Source organism: Phalacrocorax aristotelis, chromosome 1, assembly GCF_949628215.1.
Source record: "Phalacrocorax aristotelis chromosome 1, bGulAri2.1, whole genome shotgun sequence".
NCBI lineage: Eukaryota > Metazoa > Chordata > Aves > Suliformes > Phalacrocoracidae > Phalacrocorax > Phalacrocorax aristotelis.
The window spans coordinates 144,077,799-144,096,863 of NC_134276.1; positions in this window are offsets into that span (position 1 = coordinate 144,077,799).

The window sequence follows — 19,065 nt, forward strand, 5'->3', positions numbered from 1 at the left end:
AAATGCCAGGTCCTGCCTGTGGACCCTGCTTGTGTGCAGCAAATGTGGCAGGGGAAGCCATGAAGGGCAACCCTGGAGACCTGTCTGGGTGAAGGGAAGCCTTAGAGAAAACCAGTCCAGCAAAAGGAACTTTACTAGGCCTCTGTGACAGAGGGATTGAATTATTCAAGCTTAAACTAATACAAACTTTCCATGTCAGACGCTACACGTTTCAGTTCACGAGGACTAAAGTGTTTGTGGCAGTGTCTCTTTAACGTGCTGCTGAAGTGTGCACATGCAGATACGTATTTTGGGCTGCTAAAATAATTCTGTGTAAGAGGGAAACTATGAGCAACTGAGGGAGGAAATAACGCTTCTGAAAAATAAAATCTGCTTCAGAAACTGATGCATGCTTTGAAAAACAAAATGTTTTATCACTGAGGATTTCTGGCTTTTGACCACGTGCCAATCTGAATCCAGTTTTGCAATTTCCACTCGGTCATATCAATTCTTACTCTCAGTGGAATTTCTGTCTGAGTGGAAACAGGAGCATTGGGCCCCTTGACAGCAGAGTTGTTTCTCCCCCAGAGAGAGCCTGAACAGTAGGGTACGACAGTGATTTTTCCTAAGAACGTGATATTGTGAATGTCCACATCTATTTAGCAAATCGGCTTACCCTGGTGACGCACCCCATGCATTTTTGGCCCTGTTTTTTCAAGATTCCCACTTAACTTTACACTTACAAGCAGCCTCCTTGAAACAAAGCTTAGCATATGCTTTTGTATTTTGCTGGACAAGGGTAAAAATTTTCATAGCTTTGAGTCCAAATAACAGGTTTTTGCTCTGTAAGCCACTGTGCTCTTGAGCTAAATGCTATCAATTCAGCTGATGGAGTTAACAGCAAAAATGTAGAAGGAAACAGAGCTGGCAAAATAGCTCGTGATTATTATCTGAGGGCTGGGTGGAGTACCTATTGGAGAGGCAGCAGCTGGGAGCCGGCGTATCCAGAATAGAGAAGCTGACATTACAGAACTTCTTTCCTTGTTAAATGCTTTGGTTTTCTCTGAACTTCCCAACTTCCTGGAGGGGGGGTGGCAGCTACGTGACCTGCAAACCCTGGGAAGACCGGTCCCAGCTTTTAGATCAAGGAACTCAAAGTGACAATGGGAACAGAGAGAAAAACAAATGCTTTTTTTAAGGAATACACTTTGAATTATTCATCTGCGTGTTACTGAAATCTGTTTTGTTCCTCACTCTACTAGCTATGAGGCACTCTAATTACAAGAATTTAAGGCACACATAAATTACCTTGCCAGCCATGATGAATGCTGCTTGTAAAGCCTAGAAGTACTCCTGCGACTGCAGCCAAGAAACCTTAATAAACCACCTGTTAGGTGAGGTGCAAAATGGTTGCTAGCATGCTACAAATAATCTGAATTCTGGTAAAAATAGGTGATACTTCTGTAGCGTCCTGGAAATCTTTAGGCATCCTCTGTCCATTTGCTACATACCTAATGCCAGTTCCTTAGGGGTGTAGCTGGGCTAATTTTTAACTAGATGCTTGGAGAGCCGGCAAGGTATTGGGAGGACAATGATCTGACTTTGGGTGGCTGTCCAAAGCCTTGCTGTTCAAATGCCATGGGAGCACCGCATCTTGCTTTCCCTGGCTCCCCACCCCTTTCCACTTTCTTGCCAGCCTTGAGAAGGGATTTCATGACACCCTCACCGATACGCAGTGGTTGTGCTAGGGAAAAAATGACAACATAGAACATAAGCACCGACACGCAGCGACTCCACGGGTAGCGGTGACATTGATAGAGGCAGACTTCTGAAAATACATGACAGACTTCAAATGTCAGGTTGCTTCTTGAGCCCTAAATAAGCCTGCTTAGACTGCTCCTTTTGTTTTTTATGGCTGCAAATTTAACTCCTTGCAAACACATCCTGTGATCTTTCACTTAGTTTAAAGCTGGGGTAGTTGTGTGTTTGCATCTCAGACACGCTGTCTTCCAAAAGCCTCAAGATGGCCTGAAGCAAAGGTCCATGGTGGCTGGGGAAAAAGCACACTTGCAATGGGATATAAAAAAAAAAATTCTCACTTAGGTTGCAGTCAGATGCAAAATCATATGCCCAGGTTGCAGTCGGGTGCTCTCTGGCGATGAGCAGTTGGGGGCAGTAAACACCACTCAGATGCAGCCAGAGCCACAGGTCCTACCTCTGAAAGTGGCTCTTGTGGGGGGAAGAACATTTTCAGCCCGCAGAAACTCATGTCTCGGTCATACAAGGTCTATGTAATTCTTTAGGCCTCAAGCTAGACTACATAGGGCAAGAGTGGAGCCTAGACTTTGCGTCAGATATAGGAAATGATTGGACCTGCTTAGCCTACGTACGGTGCCAAGGAATGGCTACCTGCTAGCTAGGCTGAGACCTCAGTCCCTCGATATATGGCCTCGAACCTGGGCTGAACGAAGAGCCCACGGCTGTGAGAGGTGTGTTACTTGACTGCTGTTTGGACTGGGACGGCACGGCCAGCTGTAATTTGCAATGTAGAGCATTAAGCTAAACTTCACAAAAGTTTCTGAGGACTTTTGCTGGGGCAGACTGTGCTTCCTCAGCAGTTTTGGGAAAACACTGTTGGGATGCAGGAGAGCTGACAGCACTGAGCAGCCGGGGGCACCACTTGAAAGCCCTTTTCTGATCTGCATTAGCATTTCAGTAGAGGAGGGCTGCAGGAGAGGTTTATCCACTGCAGCTCCTCAGGCCCAGCACAAGCTCCGTCTCTCTCATCTGGGTATCTGCAGCTCTGTAACTTGCCTTCAGAAGCGACTTCACACGCCAGCTTGGTGCAAAAAGGACTTTCGAAGGATGCAGTTACGCTCAGTGGAAGCATCCGCACCAAGCATTTTCCAAAGCAGAGGTCAAGGTTGCTCTGCTTTCTGCAGGAAGCGTGCATATTGAGTGACAGCCCCTGAGATCACCTCAGCAGTCAGAACAATGGCATCACGCAATTAACTTTTGCAGCTTGTGGTGGCACAGATATGACTTCCCTAGCAAAATAGTCCAAGAAATCATTCATGTTGGAACATCTGTAGTAGCGAGCGCATTGGCCAGGGTCTGTTCTCTGGCCCTGGGGTCAAGCAAACGTATGCAGAGCCCAGCTCATGTCCTCAGGGCTGACCTAATTTTCTTTCCAGGACTGGGTGAGCTCACCCATTCTGAGGTCAGGACCAGCCCTGGGGCTGCCAACTGGGAGAGCCCAGGGTGTCACATGCCAAAACTGTGGCAGGGAATGTGTTAACAGTTAAAAATCACAGAGGCGTGCATATGGCTGCTTGAGGCTGACCATCTTTGGTTTACTGTTATAGATACCGTCACTGGAAATAAGAGGAGCTGACGGAAGCGATGCTCTGCTCATTTGTAAATGAGACCAAAGCTTAAATTATTGTCCTTTCCCCAGCAAACTGCCTGCCTATGCAGGCTGACTGGGGACAGCTTTCCTATATTGCATGGCTGCGTGGTCTCTTCTCCGCCCCAGCCCCTCTCCACCTCTCCTCCCTGCCCACTCACCAAATAGATGGGAAACGTGGCAGAGCCATTGGGTACAGCAAGGCTTGTCTCTCCATGCCCAGGAAAGATGGCAATTTTACAGCTCTGCGCTGTTTACGGAGGAGCTTGCCATGGCCTCCCTGCTGCACCAGGGTTTGTGTCGCGTGGTGTGGCTGAACCCAATCCCGCTGGTTGAGCTGCATCTCCGTGTAATCCTGACGGCTGTGCGGGCAGCCAGAGTTCAGAGCCTGGCCGAGCTGCTTCGCTTGGATGACAAAGGCGTGAGTCAGTTACAAGCTTGGTGTAACCTACTTATTTATAAAGACTGTATACAAAGATGATTTTTTTCCCTCGGTGGCTACTGAGGACACTTCCAGCAGGGAGAAGCCTCTTTGCCGTGAACTCATGAGTCCCCCAGCTCTGACAAGGCCTCGCTTCTCTTTGTCTTTACAGGATCCAGTTGGACGATTTGCAATCCATGGAGTTAGCAAGTGAGCCATGCAGAGCCACGCACGCTCATTTGCACTTTCCAATTAGCAGTACGTGCCCCAGGCAGAGCAATGGCTGCAGGAGTCGGGCTGTGGGCAAGATCATATTGTGCATGTAACTACCCACGGCATGACTGAGAGGGAACCAAAACTCTCAAGTCCAAAGCTGTGACCCCTCCAAAAAACCACACCCTTTCAGCTTCCACCTAACTCTAGAGGCAGTAACATTCACTTTTGACCTTAGTTTTTTTTAAGCGCTGCATCTGCGTAATCTGTGTAGTTCAGTAGACCAAGTCTCCCTCCCGCTGTGTGCCAGGTATCGAAATGACATAATAGGGCAGGGTTTCAGACATGCCAAGGCCACATTCATTTGCCTAAATGTAGTCACGTAGTGCTATTTTAAGCACATTCGTTTACCCTGCCCAGCCTCTAACTGGCTGTTTTATACATCCTAAAATACCTAAAACACCCGTACAGGCCTGGCATGTCTGACACGCAACCCATAAGAGTCCCACGCCCTTCAGGACTGGCAGGGAAAGGCTGAGTGGGATACACACATATGCCTAAAATAGCACTAGACACCTCTGCTTCAGCAGCTAAGTCCTTCCCACTACCACCTTCAGCGTCTCCCTGGCTGGTCTGCACAGTCCCGCTGGTCCAGCTGCTAAAGTCTTACTAGCAAGGGCTAATTTTCCATGTCAGTGCAATTTTAATTTGCCGGAGTTGCACCTGGTTAGGACTGGTTATTTGTTGTTTCAGCAAGAGCAGGACTTGATGAAATGTTCAAAGGCATATATAATAAAGTTCAGGATAACCTGGCATGCACAAGAGCGTTCAACAGTATAGAAATGCCAAAAGCAATATAGGGTTTGATAGGACTTGGCTGGCTGCATGGTGTGACTACTTACAGATCATGGACCTGAATCTTTATGGCGCTGCATCTTGTGCGGTCATTTACTATAGCATAAAACGGGAATAAGTGTTAGCAGTCAGCCTTAGAAGTACTTCATAGCAATATGCTATAATAATAAATGACTGCAAAGCATGCTACCATTTGGTATTTTAAATCTACTAATGTAGCAAGAACTTCCTACCTTGATGTTTATGTTTTCTTATAATCGGGTTCCAGTTACATTTGCCTTTTGGAGGAAAACTGGCAAACTATGGATATGCCTGTACGCACAGGTAAAGCGATAAACTTGCCTTGCCAATTGCATCGCATAAGTAGGTTTTGATTACTACGCACCCCTCGAGCAAGAAGTACTTCATTACACAAACCAACTGTTCTTGTGGTAGAAGGAGCAAACAGACCCACGGTCTAAGTAGGTTTGAGCCTGTGAGACATCGCAGCCCCATGGGTGCCACAGTGCTCGCTCTCTGGTCAAGCTGCTCCAAAAGGCTTCAACTTCTGGAAGTTTGACATCAGCAGGAAGCAAAGGGGGAAAAGGGCAGGTGTGCAAGAGTGGCTCCCCCTTTTTAGCCCCCTCTGTTTAGCCAGACTGACTTATACTGCTGGGATAGGGGGTCCGTATTCAGCATGCGAAAATGCATCAGCACCTCGTGGTTAGGCACTGTGAGTTTGAGCACTCGGGTGCAGGGACTGAAATCTCCCTCCAGCCACAATATATCAGCGATCTCAGAAGTCAAGACTTGAGGGCCAGCTGAGACAGCTGGCCGGCAGCTTCAGCAGGCACCTACCCAGCCTTCAGCTCCATAACTGTCTGCTGCGGTGTTGGTGTTTCAGAAGTGGCCAGATGGGCAGGGTTATGGGGTTGGGGGGGGTGTGTGTTACGGCACGGACCCCAGCAGAGACCGGTGGGCCCACGGCAGAAAAGCCACAAGCGAGCAGAGCGCCCTCCGCACCGCCACCCCCAGCCTGGCCGGGCTGGGCCAGCACCGCTCCTGCCGCCAACCCCAGGGAGCGAGGCTGAGCCTGGCAGAGGTTATTTAATCTTGACAAAACAGGGCACATTCTGACCTGTGGCCTTTTACAAAGTCCAGGTATGCCTGTCTGAGCCTCTTGTGAACTGACACCATTTCTTGGGGATGCAATGACACAAATGCTTCATTTTTGCAAGCAAAAAAGTCAAATATTAAAGGTCAGGACTCTTCTCCCTGCCAGCTGAAATGGTGAAACCAGGAGAGGGAAAGAAGAATAAACTGCAGATTTAAACTGCTATCTTCTAATTCAAGAACCCAGTCGTACGCTGGGTGGTGAACATGTTTTCCGCAAATGCAATGGAGCCGTGAAATGTCAGTTAACATGACAACTGAAACCTGTGGCCTATGGTTCTCAGCTTTTTTTGTTTCCTTTTTCTTTTTACTCTGCATTTCCTTCCCTCGCCCTTGTCGTACAAGCCGTCTGACAGCCCGTCAGGCTTAGACAAGTCACTGGGGCCGCAGTGAAAGCAGTACTTCCAGGTTAGGACAGGGGCAATCGTTTAGCTGTTACACAATATCACGGCAATCAACGTGCTAAAGCCCTGCTTGTCCCCCCGCCTGGCCCCCTCTTGGCACTGTGTGCCCCCACTTTAGCCCAGTGGTGCCTACACAGCATCTGTGCCACAGCGACGCTGCTCGCTGCGGGTTGAGGCACCGTCCTGCCCCGTCGGGAGGTGGCTGGCACGGCGGCTTTCGGTCGACCTGCTGGAGCCGAGCAACACCTCGTCTCTGAACGTATCCCTGGAGAAGGGTCACAGGAAAGCTGGTAGGCATATTTTCAGGTTAAATAACAAAATACTGAAGATGGGCACGTTTAAGCTCTTCGCACTTTTTGTGATCTAAAAATTGAAATGTATTATTTGTTGCTGTTGCTGTTAATGATAATAAAAGTAGGTCCTGATGCAGCATCCCCTGTGCAGATCAAACCCATGTTTGTCACAGAAGTAGGACTCCTCTGCCCTGAAAGATGCTGGATGTGTGATTAGATCCTCTTCCAGCCTGAAACTTGTTTTCCAAAGGCCACTCCCTGCAAAAGAGTGAAGAACAGCCAAAGAGAGAGGGATGGAGAAGCAGCATCCGCTCTTCCTCGGTTGATTTATGGCACAGGTCTTCTTGTGAACGGCAAAGAGTCTTCACACTGAAGACCAAATAGCAAGGGAGCTTTGGATGTGTTTAAATAAAGCTAGGTTTAATTACAACTGTTCAAAAATTAAATGCAGAAACAGAGTGTACTTATGTTTGCGCTCAAAAATATATTAGATCCTCAGGCAGATCTAGGTCAGCGCAGCTCAAGTAAAATTACTGGGAAACGCAATGTGTGGGAAAGTATTCAGTGTTGCCTGTTCAATGCGAGTGGGTTAACTCTTACAAGTGCTGCAATGCCCACACCCCCAACGCTGGCCTTTGGCACTGCGATGCGGCACAGCCGATGCCAAGAATTCAGAAATCTTGAATTATTGCTCATACAACAACTTCCGGCTTGTTTTCCGTTTTGGTTTGGCTTCTTTCTCTTTCCCTCCTCGTGTCTCCTTTATAGCTACCACAATTCATATACCTGCATAGTCAAGAGATCCAGAAACATTTTCCCTTTCTTTCATTAAAGCTGAGATTCTCTTATAACCGTATGACTCAGTGTGCCATAGGTCTAAGAAAAACACCTGATTTCTCAGCTTTGAGACAAATCCCCATATATTGGCACCTCCAAGTTGCATTGCTAAGCTGTTACATACTAAAAAGTTAAAAATAGTAATAATTTTAAAAAAGCTATTTTGATCCCTAAGAAATACTCAAGCTTTTGATTATGCCTCCTGCCTTCCAAGCGCCAGCCTGCAGGTCTAGACTCTGCCTGAGGAAACCAAGCTCCTTAGCCCTGAATCACTATTTATGTGGATCGCCTTGTTTTGGTGAGGTGGGGACTAGCCGTGGCAAGCGTTGCACGAGGCTGGCGGCACGGCGGGAATTTGGAGGCGCCACAGATCGAAGGGCCAGGGAAGGTCAAGTATTTTGTGTGGATGGGCTTTGGGATCAGCTGGGCTTGAGCTAACGCCCCGTGGCTGCTGCAGGGAACGGGAGATCTCTCTCCTGTGGGCCCAAGAGGTTCCTCCTGCTGGCAAAGGAGAGAGCGTTTGTGCTTTGCTAAGGAATCAGGGCAACAGTGTAAATTCCAGGAGTTGTCGAAATTCCAGATTTTTGTGCCAACAACTGTCAACATTTTCTAATATTATTTCAGAGTGAATCAGCAAAAAGTCCACAGCATTCCTCATTCTTAATTTGGGCTCGTTTGAAATAAGACTTAATTTACAGAAATTATAACAGACCTAAAGGAGCTATTTGAATAGACTCTTGGGATGTAAAAAAACCGAAAATTTTGCTCCTGCAAAGCACCTTGGGTTTTTTGCCTGGCAACTATTTCAAAGGGGAACTATGTACTCAGAACTTTTTTGACAATTCCAGTACATACGTAACATTGATTCTGTGCAGTGCTGCAGGAAGCGGGTGCTCAAGGCATCCTGCGTTTATACTCTGGGTTTCCCTCTCTCGCCCAGCTGCTGGTCCAGCCCCAAGCACGCAGCCACTTCCAGCTCCCTCTGCCCTCCCCCTCCACTGCTGAGCCCCTGGCTGTGGTTTGCATTGTCATCTATTGACCCTGGTATGACACACTACTGACGTCCACAGTTTCAAGGACCTTATTTGTCTTTCCCACCCCACCTAATTCCAGAAATACATCAGTGGGAGTGTGAAATGTGCTGCTTTCAGCCCAGATCTGTAACCTCTACAAGGCTTGCTTCTGGACTCCTCTCACAGCCAAGCGCCGGCCCTTTACGGAGCCAGTGCCCTGAGTGGCCCCACACACGGACACCACCCGAGGGTCAGTCGGCAGCGTGAAGAAGCCATGTGGTGCAGAGCAGAGCTGTGCAACACAGAGCAGAGCGTGCAATGCAATGCAGAGCAATGCAATGCAGAGGTAGCACAATGCGATGCAGTGCAGAGCAGTGCAATTGCAATGCAGCGCAGATCAGAGGCACTGCAATTAAATGCAGCGCAGTGCAAGGCAGAGCTGTGCAATGCAACGCAACGCCGCGCAGTGCAGAGCAGATCTCCGCAGCGCAGGGTGATGCAATGCAATGCAAGGCAGGGCAGGGCAGGACAGGCCAGGGCAGAGCAGTGCAGTGCAAAGCACAGCAAGGCAGGGCAGGGCACAGCACGGCAAACCCTCCCGCACGCACCACTCCGAGGGCGGGAGGAAGGGGCCCGATCCCGGGGCGCGCCCTGCCCGCCGCGTCCCGCTGGGGAACGCCTCCCCGCCCCACTGGCGCACCCGGTCCCGCCCCCTCCCACGTGACCCGAGGGCCCCGCCCCGCCATGCAAATCAGCCGGGCGGCGGCGGCCAATGGGAAAGCGCCCTCCGCAGTTGTATTTATAGACCCTATTTAAAGAACCCCTGGGAGTCTCCGTGCGGCACTGGTCCGGGCCGGCGGCGGGCGGGGGGAGAGTGGGGGGGCACGTGCGCCCGGCGGGGGGCGCGCGCGGCCCGGGCCGGCCGTTGGGGCGCGAGCCCAACGGCCGCCTGAGGGTGGGGGCCCGGCGGAGGGGGTGGGTTTTCCTCGTGGGGGACCTTCGTTTCAGGCCTGCCCGAGCGTCTGTTGGCCTGTGGGATGTGCCCGCGCTGCACGTACGGACCGTAAGCTGAAATCCAGGGCTCGGCAACGGGAGTCTCAGCGAAAAGCTACCGACTTTCCAAGCGGTGGTGGCTTTCCTCTCAGGCCCTCCTCTTCGGACAGGAGCTTAGAGATGTGAACATCCTTTCTGCCGCTCCTCTCTCTACCTCCTGATTCAGTACAGTAATCGCTCTGCGCTAAAATAAATGACGGAGGCAAGCGAGTGGCAATGGTGATTTGAGCCTGACCTTCCCGATCTTGCAAGCTCGCCCTTACACAAGTCCTCTCTGAGCAATCGGGACCCGAGGAATTTTCTGTCAGAATTTAGGCATGAGAAGAACAGCAGCTTTGTGACTTGTATCTCCATAAGTACTGTAAACACGCACCCCCGCCTTATGCAGCATTTGAGATGTAGCTTGCAGTCCTACTGAAATCGATAGCATTTTCCCCTTCACTTGGAGATGAAGCCTTCTGTTATTAGGTGTATGTATATTCATACAAATCCTCTCACCCAGGAGATACCTGCGCTCCTCTCCTTCCCACAGTACTGTTGAGCACTGACTCTGTAATAAGAATTGCAAGCATCTTTACTCCTGCTAAAGAAAAATTCGACAACGTGCTGTTGGCAAGACAGCTTGGTTACTCAGCTAATAATGCACAACTGAGAGAAAGATGGGGATGGGGACAAGAGCTGCTCCACCTCCTACTGTTCAGCCCACCAGAGGCAGAACGATAGGTTTCCCTCTGGCTTTTATTAGGATTTGCCTCAAACAAGGAAAAGAAGAAAAAAAAACCACCAAAAGCTTAAAAAACCCCACAACTCCAAAGCCTACCCCTGTGTTGAGAGTTGACTGACTACAGGGCTTCAAATAGCCTCAAATAGGTGCTGCTGCTTTCTAGCAAGTGGTTTACTTAGATGATACTGTAAGTGTACAGACTGACTTGACCCCTGTTTTACTGTAATGTTTCCAGGATAAAACCTAAATGGATCTGGGGACGGGAGAGACATTGTGAGTAAATCAGCAAAAAGGACAACAGATTATTCGTTCTTGTGCATTTAAAACTATAACCAACGCCCATGCAATTAGTGCAGAGACTTACTGATTCTGGTAGGATTTGGGTCAGGCCCTCGAAGAACCTCTGTGCTAAAATATTGTGATGGGAAGGTGCGTTTTACAAGGGCTTTTTGAAATGCTTAAGCTGCCCGGTTTTTTTTCTTGTTAAGGATCTCATCACTGCCGCAGTGGGAGAGAGGAAGAAACATATTTCATAGATGGAATGTGCTTCAAGTGAGCTGTTTGTGTTTGGCTGGTTTTTTTTTCTCTGTTTTTTTCTAACTGCACTTTTGTTGGCATCTGCTTGAAAAATGACTGCAATGTTTACATTCAGTTTTAAAGCTGTAGGTTTTAATACCCTCTGCAGTTTAATCCAGTGAATATAGGGAAATTTACATAGTGAACTGGTTGACTGCTTTAGTGTGTGAGGTTGACTAGGCTGGTAATTCTGCACCTTCTTCATGCTCTGAATTGTATTTCATAACAAATGAAAGCACAAAACAACCAGATCCAAAAGAGTGGAATTAAACTGGTTGTGAAAGATCACCTGCAAATGCCATCTGCGTAGTCAACATAGGCCAGTAATAGAAAGGATTCTCAATTCCCCACCCCTCTACTTGGCAAGTACAAAGAAATTAACTGCTTTCAAATTTAAAATGACCAGGTATTGGGGTGAGGGAGGAAGGATGGAGGCTTTTGCACATCCCAGTTTAAACGTCATGGAGCTGGGCAGCAAGGAACAGATATGCGTACCAGTCCCCCGCAGCTGCTGAGCAGAAGGCCTTTGTTCTGCAGGGCAAGATCAGGTGGAGAGGCAGGGCCTGTGCTGGCAGAGGAGAGGAAAGCAAGCTCCATCTGTGACAGTGCAGCCTGTGAGGGTAACTGGCTTTCTGAAAGGCTTGTGCTGAACAGCCCCTGGTGTGTTCTGGCAGGGACTCGTACTCGTTGGTGAGCTGCCTGAATCGGGGAGTGATACTGAAATCCCTCTGTCCCTCCCCCAGGTACTCACCTATGTGTATTTGCCTACCTCGTGTTATACTAAAGACTCATTCTAGTTATAAGCTCCCATACAGTTGTGAGGTTTTTTTAATCACTACCCCTGAAAGCTGAATAGCGTAGGCGATGCCTCGGGCTGTCAGTGCCTTGTCAGCAGGCGTGCAGCTCCACTGGGATAAAGTCCCCAGTAGCTTTGGGAACAGCACACGCTTGCTTACCATAATTGTGTCCACACTGAGACTTGTGCCCATAAAAGTCTTTATTAAAAGATACTGAATACTAATCAGTGTAGTTATACCTATATATAGGTGTATGTATTGAGAGGTATGTGTATATATGAATACCAAGGTGTGTATATATATGTAAAGGGAAAAATCTGATTTTGGTTCTTTGCAAATGTTTCACAAAGGTATAAGTTTGGGATTCTCTAAACTTGGAAGTTGCCTGGTTAGAACCACATTGGTAGAATTAAAGCACTACAGGTCCTGTGACAGGCATATTGTTACACCGGTGTTTCCTATTAATATTTATTCTCTTAGATCAAAACAAAATAAATGTGACTCTGGAGTTTGCAGTTTTGTGGCAGGGGCTGTGTGGGTCTAATGGCTTGTTGGCACCAGAAAGGAGGTGACCCACTGTCACCCTTCCCTACAAGGCTCCATGGTGGGTGACACTGGCCTGTCCCATACATACATTGTCTCTGTGGCTTGTCTGCCCCCAGGTAGAGCTAGCTAAATTCACTCACGCAGCGGAAGGCTAATAGTACTAAGGCTAATCACAGAAAAAAGTCACTAGTTCTTTGCTGGATTAATGAGCTGCTTTATTTCCCATGTGTTTTGATGAGCAATAGCAGCAGTGCAAGGGCCAGACAGGGCAGCTGGAAGAGGGAAAAGGGAATGTGCTACCTGTTTTGGAGGCCACAAGCCACTAGCTACTAGCTAGGTGCAGGATGAGGCTGGGTAGCACAGCTAAGATGTTTTTATACCAGAACTGCCACATTTGCCTTCCCAGTGTGGTCATTTCAGTGAGGCTGTAGGAAGATGTCATTTTTCACATACAGCTTTTTGGCTGTTTGTAATTGTCTCCTGGCTGAAGACTGCTGTTCCCACCGAGCTGCCGGTCTGTGGGAGCACATTGTAATTCCTTTCAGGCAAAAATCAGGCAGGCTGGTTTGAATAGTTGCAATAGTCGGTGTGAGTTCATCTGAAGTGAAAGGAGGAGCGCTTGCTGGAACTGCGCCATAGGCATTTGGATGAGGCCAACATCCAGCAGAGGGGCTCAGGGTGGTAACAGATTTTACCAGCACAGCCAGATTCAGAAGATGACATAAGTTCACAGCCAAAGAAAAAAAACCCATCTCTAGACCCAAAATACATCATACGCTTACAAAAAGCAGCATTCAAGCCTTTTTTAGAGTAGCACTCAGACTACTTTAATGTACTTCTTGTTAAATTTCTCTGCCTGTAAGTTGCACTAGCCTTCGGATCCTTATACCAACTTGAGTCATGTCTATCAGTAGTGGGTCTGAGGGCATTTGACCATATGAAAAGGAGTCAGAGTACAAAAACTGGACTTTGAGTTGTGGAGTTCTGCTTGCCAGCTCCCTGCCAGCGCCAAGGCAATGCAGGAGTAAGGGCATGCTGAGTAGGATCCTCTAGGAAACATAAACCCAGTGGAGCTGTTGAGGAAGGTGGTTGCATTTTTTCTCTTATGCTAGAAACCTGAACAGGTTTGGGGTTTTTTGTTTGTTTGTTTGCTTTTGTATTTTTATTTTTTTTTAGCTGAATGAGGTACACTCCAAAGGAACACTGCGGGAATGGATTTTGGCCTTCTGGAGGTAGCCCTTGATGTGGCTTTCAGTACGATCTTTCTTTTATCTTCTTCCTTTTCTGTCCTTCTGTCTGTCTTGTTAATTATTAATCCAGTGTGTTGAGAACTACATTCTTCTGAGCAACTCCTCCCATGTTTCCAACCTGGGCAACTAGTCTTGCATTATTAGTCTGTGGATTAAAATTGCTCCTTCATAAAATATTATACTCTGGAAAGAAACCTAGGCGGCAGGGTGTACATAAGGTGTGTCATCCAGGCCTTGTGGCGTGTTACACAAACTGCCTTCCTTATCCATTATGCTGCCTTCTTAAATAACCTCTGCAGCATTCAGTGAAATGGCCTCAGGTTGTTGGGGACTTTGCGGTCTTTCAGCACATGCAATTAATCAGGAGGGAAAAATAAATCTAGCATCAGAATGAGTATTTTACTGGAACCAAATTGCAATTTCTGTGCATAATTTAACACTTTGGGGAGTGAATGTTCTCTGCTTGCTTGAAATAATTTAGAGGCGGTTTTGAAATAGAACACATTAGCGTAAACACGTCTTGGGATTAAAGATCTCATATTTAGTTTTCTCCAGCATTACGTCTCTGTCTATAGGATGTGCCATGCAGTAATCCCAAAGCTCTGTTCTGCAAACTGTTCCTCTTGTGAATAGACGCAAAATAGTCCTTTTGGCATAATTTCTTTTTTTTCCCCTTAAATAAGGGACTGTAGGATGAGACCCAATGCAGGGTTATTCTGTGCCTGTGTTTATAGATGGGGCAACAGGAGAAGTTTGGCTGAAAGTGGCCTCAAGCTATGGTTCACATTTTTCAGTACTTAGCAAGGAAAGCAGCTGTTTTAACATGTGGGTTTCCCCAAAACTGCAACCCCTGGAGTTACAGATCGCTTTTGAAAGCTTTCCCAAAGTTACACGATTAATCTATGGTGGACCCAAGCGTATAGTTCAAAGGCCAAGTATATAGTTCATTCTGTGTCCTCTCCTACATTAGTAACACAGCCCAATTTATGGGCCCTTAGTGAGAGATCCCACACTGACGAAGTTGATACTTTTTGGCATGAAATTTGCGTGAAATCTAGTGTGAAATTTGCAAATATGTTCAGGCCCATTGACACATGCTATTTACAGACAGCTCTGTATTGCCCTTTCTTGTTTCTTCTGAGACTAGGTAGCTTATTTGGGATCCAGTGTTGTTGGACTCTCAACAATTGTGTTCCAGGGCTAAAGGATCTCTCGGCATGCACCACTGCAGCAGGATCCGAATCTCGGGCAACAAGCATTAGTGATGGCATTTAGAGATCACTTTTTGCTGTGATGATGTTGTGACTAAGAATAAGTAGTTGTAATAAGTTTTCCATATATGTTTTCAGTATCAGTAAACAAAAGCTCTTTCAAGTAAATGAGCAGCAGTATTTTTGGTTAATGCATTTTTAAAGCTAGGCCTCATTTATTTTACAGTTAAATAAAACCTGTTGGGTAGGTCAGGGTGTAGGTTGCCACACTTAAAACTATAGTAATTTACACTCCTTTGCCAGTGGCCTCAGCATTTACCTTCACACATGTTATCTGTAAGAGAGCAGAAATTTTGAATTTCTCCAGGACAAGGAACCTCCTTGGTTAGTACAAAAATGCATTGTCAGATTTCTGGGTCAAGCATATTTTCTACAGCATCAAGTGGCACCCTGGTTACACCCATTGCATGAACAGAGTGGTGCTGCCGTACCTGGTGGGCCTTTTGTGTTGGTGACTTGGAGCTATGCAGAGTGCAGAAAGCCAGAACCAGTGAGTTCATTCACTGGGTGAGACTGAGGGTTATATCCGATATATGGTTTAGGGGCCAAATGAGTGTTTAAGTGGAACTGAAGGGGCACCAATCCAAGACTCACCTGAAAGTCCCTTGCTGAGCTGTCACTGAACTCCAGAGGTGTCCACACTCATATCGCACTGCCCCGTTTGGCTGTGTGGTTTCTGGCACCCAGGGTTCTGCCTTGGGCACTTGGCCGTCTGTCCCAGTCTGAGCCATCCTGCCCCTGGCGGGGCATGGCTGAGCAGGGTGTACACATGAGGCAGCCCTTTGCCTAGCTCACTCTGGGGCCACTCAGGAGGCAGCCTCAGCTCACGCACTTGTTGAGTGGGTCAGGGTGTTTTAGTCACCACCATCAACTCTGCAGAGGGGACATAAAACCCAGTGGTTAGAGCACCTGCACAGACATGAGACATAAAGACGAGTTAAGCCCTCTCAAGCAAAGGAGATCCAAAGCCGTCTTTCCCTTTCCCAAGAATGTGCTCTTACCACTGTAATTCCACGTCTTCTGAATAAGAGCCCTCTTTTCTTCCTCTTCTGAAGGCCCTGTGAGTTTGATTTTCTTTTTACTCCAAGTCTCCAAATGTTCCTTTTGCACACAGGTGAGTAGCTTAGCTGTTGGGCTTGGCATTTCGTATCCCATTCCAGGGAGCATGCCCCTGAAGATGAAGTGCATGAGACTTTCATTGGACCCAGCTCTATGCATTTCCATTTGATGCCTTGGAGCTGAATCACTGTTGCTCAGTAGAAACCTGCTGCTCTGAAGCCTGAACCCGATAGCTTGTTTGTGGGGTTACGCAGTCAGGTTCCTGGTTCATCAGATAAGGCTAACCTTATTTTCCTATTGATCAGCTAAGCAAGAACTTTCAGTCTCCTGTGTTCAGAGTACAGGATATTCAGGACTGCAGCAAGGCATGCTCCTGTCTGGGGCAGGATGAGAATTCAGCCCTCCCCTGCTTGTCCCCCTGCTTCATGGAGGGTCCCTGCAGGGTCTCCGACTGACCTCCAAATTAATGAGGAGCTGCTGTGTTTTGGTTTTTTTCCCTGTTTTGTGCCTCTGTTGTAGGAATATCCAGAGCTGGCTTTCCTTCTGCCCCACCCTTGGTACAGCCCTGGATATACTAGTGGCCCATGGTCCCTGGAGAGGCCCAGAAGGGAACCACAGGATTGATTTTTGATTTTTCTATAAGTGATCAAACCGGGCATTCTTAAAACAGGTGTCACAACTGCTACTAGTAATAGGTTTTGGAGGGGGATGTTTACTTCATTGTAAAGCGAGTTTGAATTTTGCCAGGAATTAATTTGGCCCAGTGTTCTTACTAAATCTCACAACTGACAGCAAAACACCAGCAGTACAAACCCCCGTTTAGTCTGGTGAGCTGTTATTAATATTCAGGGGAAAGGCACTTCTGCAAAACAGGCATAAGCTGCATTAAGCTACCTGCATGGAGTGGCACACTGAGAAAGAAAAGCGTGTTTTACAGGGTAGTGAAGTGTTATCTCTAAAACAGTGGCTAACTTGTGAGATTGATTGAATACCTTGAGCGCTCTTCTCTTGCCTGGCTGGATTGTGTGCATGCACTTGGAGCATGAATTCTTGCACAGTCAAATCTGAAATTAATTTTCTGCAAATACTTACGTGTACAACTGAGGAGGTGTACTGCCTGAGCGTTTTTGCCCAAGAACCTCAAGTGTTTGCAGAAACCTACCACAAAAAAGCTGTGAAGACTGACAAAAAGATTAAGTGAACAAACCAAATATATTACAATATTTGTATTTTCCCCTTAACCCCCCACTATAACAATACCTTGTAGCTGGAATTTGCATGAAAAATGTGCAGGCAGGGAATACAGAAACAAAAACACAGCAGTTACCGACTGCTTCAGTAACAGGTCACGCATATAAAAAGTTAAGGCTAACAATTTCACATGGACAGCTGCTCTTCTGTAATGTGTTATCCCTCATCAAACTGTGAAGTAATGAGAAAATGATATGCTGACAGTTCCTATCATTATCACATAACTCTTGGGCTTTATTGCTGGGCTGTTGCAGGTTTAACTGTGTCATCTTGGGCAAGTGATTGGAGCCTGTAGTGCCTTGGTTTCCCCTGCTGCAAAATGGACGCAACGCCTACTGCACAGGAGCGATTTGACCTCAGGAAGCAGCTTGCAAAAGCAGCTTGAGAGTCTTTGTTGAAACAGCCCACCTGTATGTGAGGTGTTGCTGAAAGCCTGCCTCTGTCACGCTTTCTGTACAGCCATGTCCATTAACAGCTAGTTCTTCAGGCCTAAGGCTCTCACATCTGTGGTGTAAGACACAGCGTACTTCTACTGTGTCTTCTACTTGGTTCACTTTGTATCACAGGATAAGTGGAGCTGACTTTTTCCTCCCTTCCTCCCTTCCTCCCTTCCTTCCTTCCTCCCTTCCTCCCTTCCTTCCTCCCTCCCTCCCTCCCTCCCTTCCTCCCTTCCTCCCTTCCTCCCTCCCTTCCTTCCTTCCTTCCTTCCTTCCTTCCTTCCTTCCTTCCTTCCTTCCTTCCTTCCTTCCTTCCTTCCTTCCTTCCTTCCTCCCTCCCTCCCTCCCTCCCTCCCTTGACTGTAGTTTTGGTGGGGGCAGGGACCCGTTTCTGAGTTTATCAGACACTTCGATTCAACACATGTAAAAAGTGTTGGAAAAGTTAAATGTTTCAGTTAATTCTGAAATACTGGTTTTTGTTTTGGCAGTTAGCAAAATAAAATAATAGCAATATTTAGGACTCTGGAAGCAAAAACCTGTTCTTTTTGAGATTTTTTTTTTAAAAAAAGGTATCTTTGATCTAAATTGAATGTGTTAGGGGTTTTTTCCATATCCATACAGAAGACAAATGAAAAAAATCAAAAAGCCATGCTAATCATTGTGAGACATTATAAAGTAAAAATTTACTTATGCAAATGGTAAAGGAAGACAGTCTGAAAATAAGAGCTAATTCAAACCAGAACCAGAGCTCCAAACAGTGAATGCTTTTGAGTACTTCTGAAATCCAAACATTGGTACCGCATACTTAAAAAATAAGGCAGAACCATGTGAAATGTAAAAAAAATGAGATTGTTTTTTAACATTTGGCGTTCTGTTCTTCAACCTTTTGTCCTTTTTTGTCTAATTCTTTTTCAGTGGCCACTTGGGGAGTCTCTTCCTTCCAGAGAGATGCTACAGAAGTGAAAAAGAGAGGGGGGCTGTTCTGTCAGTAGAAGATTTCCCTTGAATCTCTATGACATGGTGACCGTGCCACTCCACTCAGCAGTACTGTCTTCTGCTGCATCGCAGGTGGTCAGTCTGCTTGGAGTGGCTGTATCGGAGGGCAATACAATAGGTTTTGACATGGTCTGCACCAGGATGCATTACCACCCTGGCTTTGGGAAATATCAATGGAAGGAGCTTTTGATTAATTGCTTTTATTTATGCAGTCGTTACTTCAGAGCATTCTACCATAATACTGAAAACACCCCCTACTTTAAGTTGTGGAAAACCTGCTGTATTAGTGAGGTTTTGGAGAACTGCAGGGATGATTTCTCTTTTATTGAATGCTCTTTTGCTTATCATATTATCTTGTGATTTTTTAGATAGCCTAGTCTCTACTTTTATTTATGTCAGGCCTTATCTACAGCTTTTCATGTGTTTTAGTTTTAAATGGAGACAGTAGCAAATGGAGGGTATGGCCTATCTTTCTTTTGTTGTTGTCTTTTTGAAAGCATAATTTAGGCATGATAAGGGAGAGAACATCACA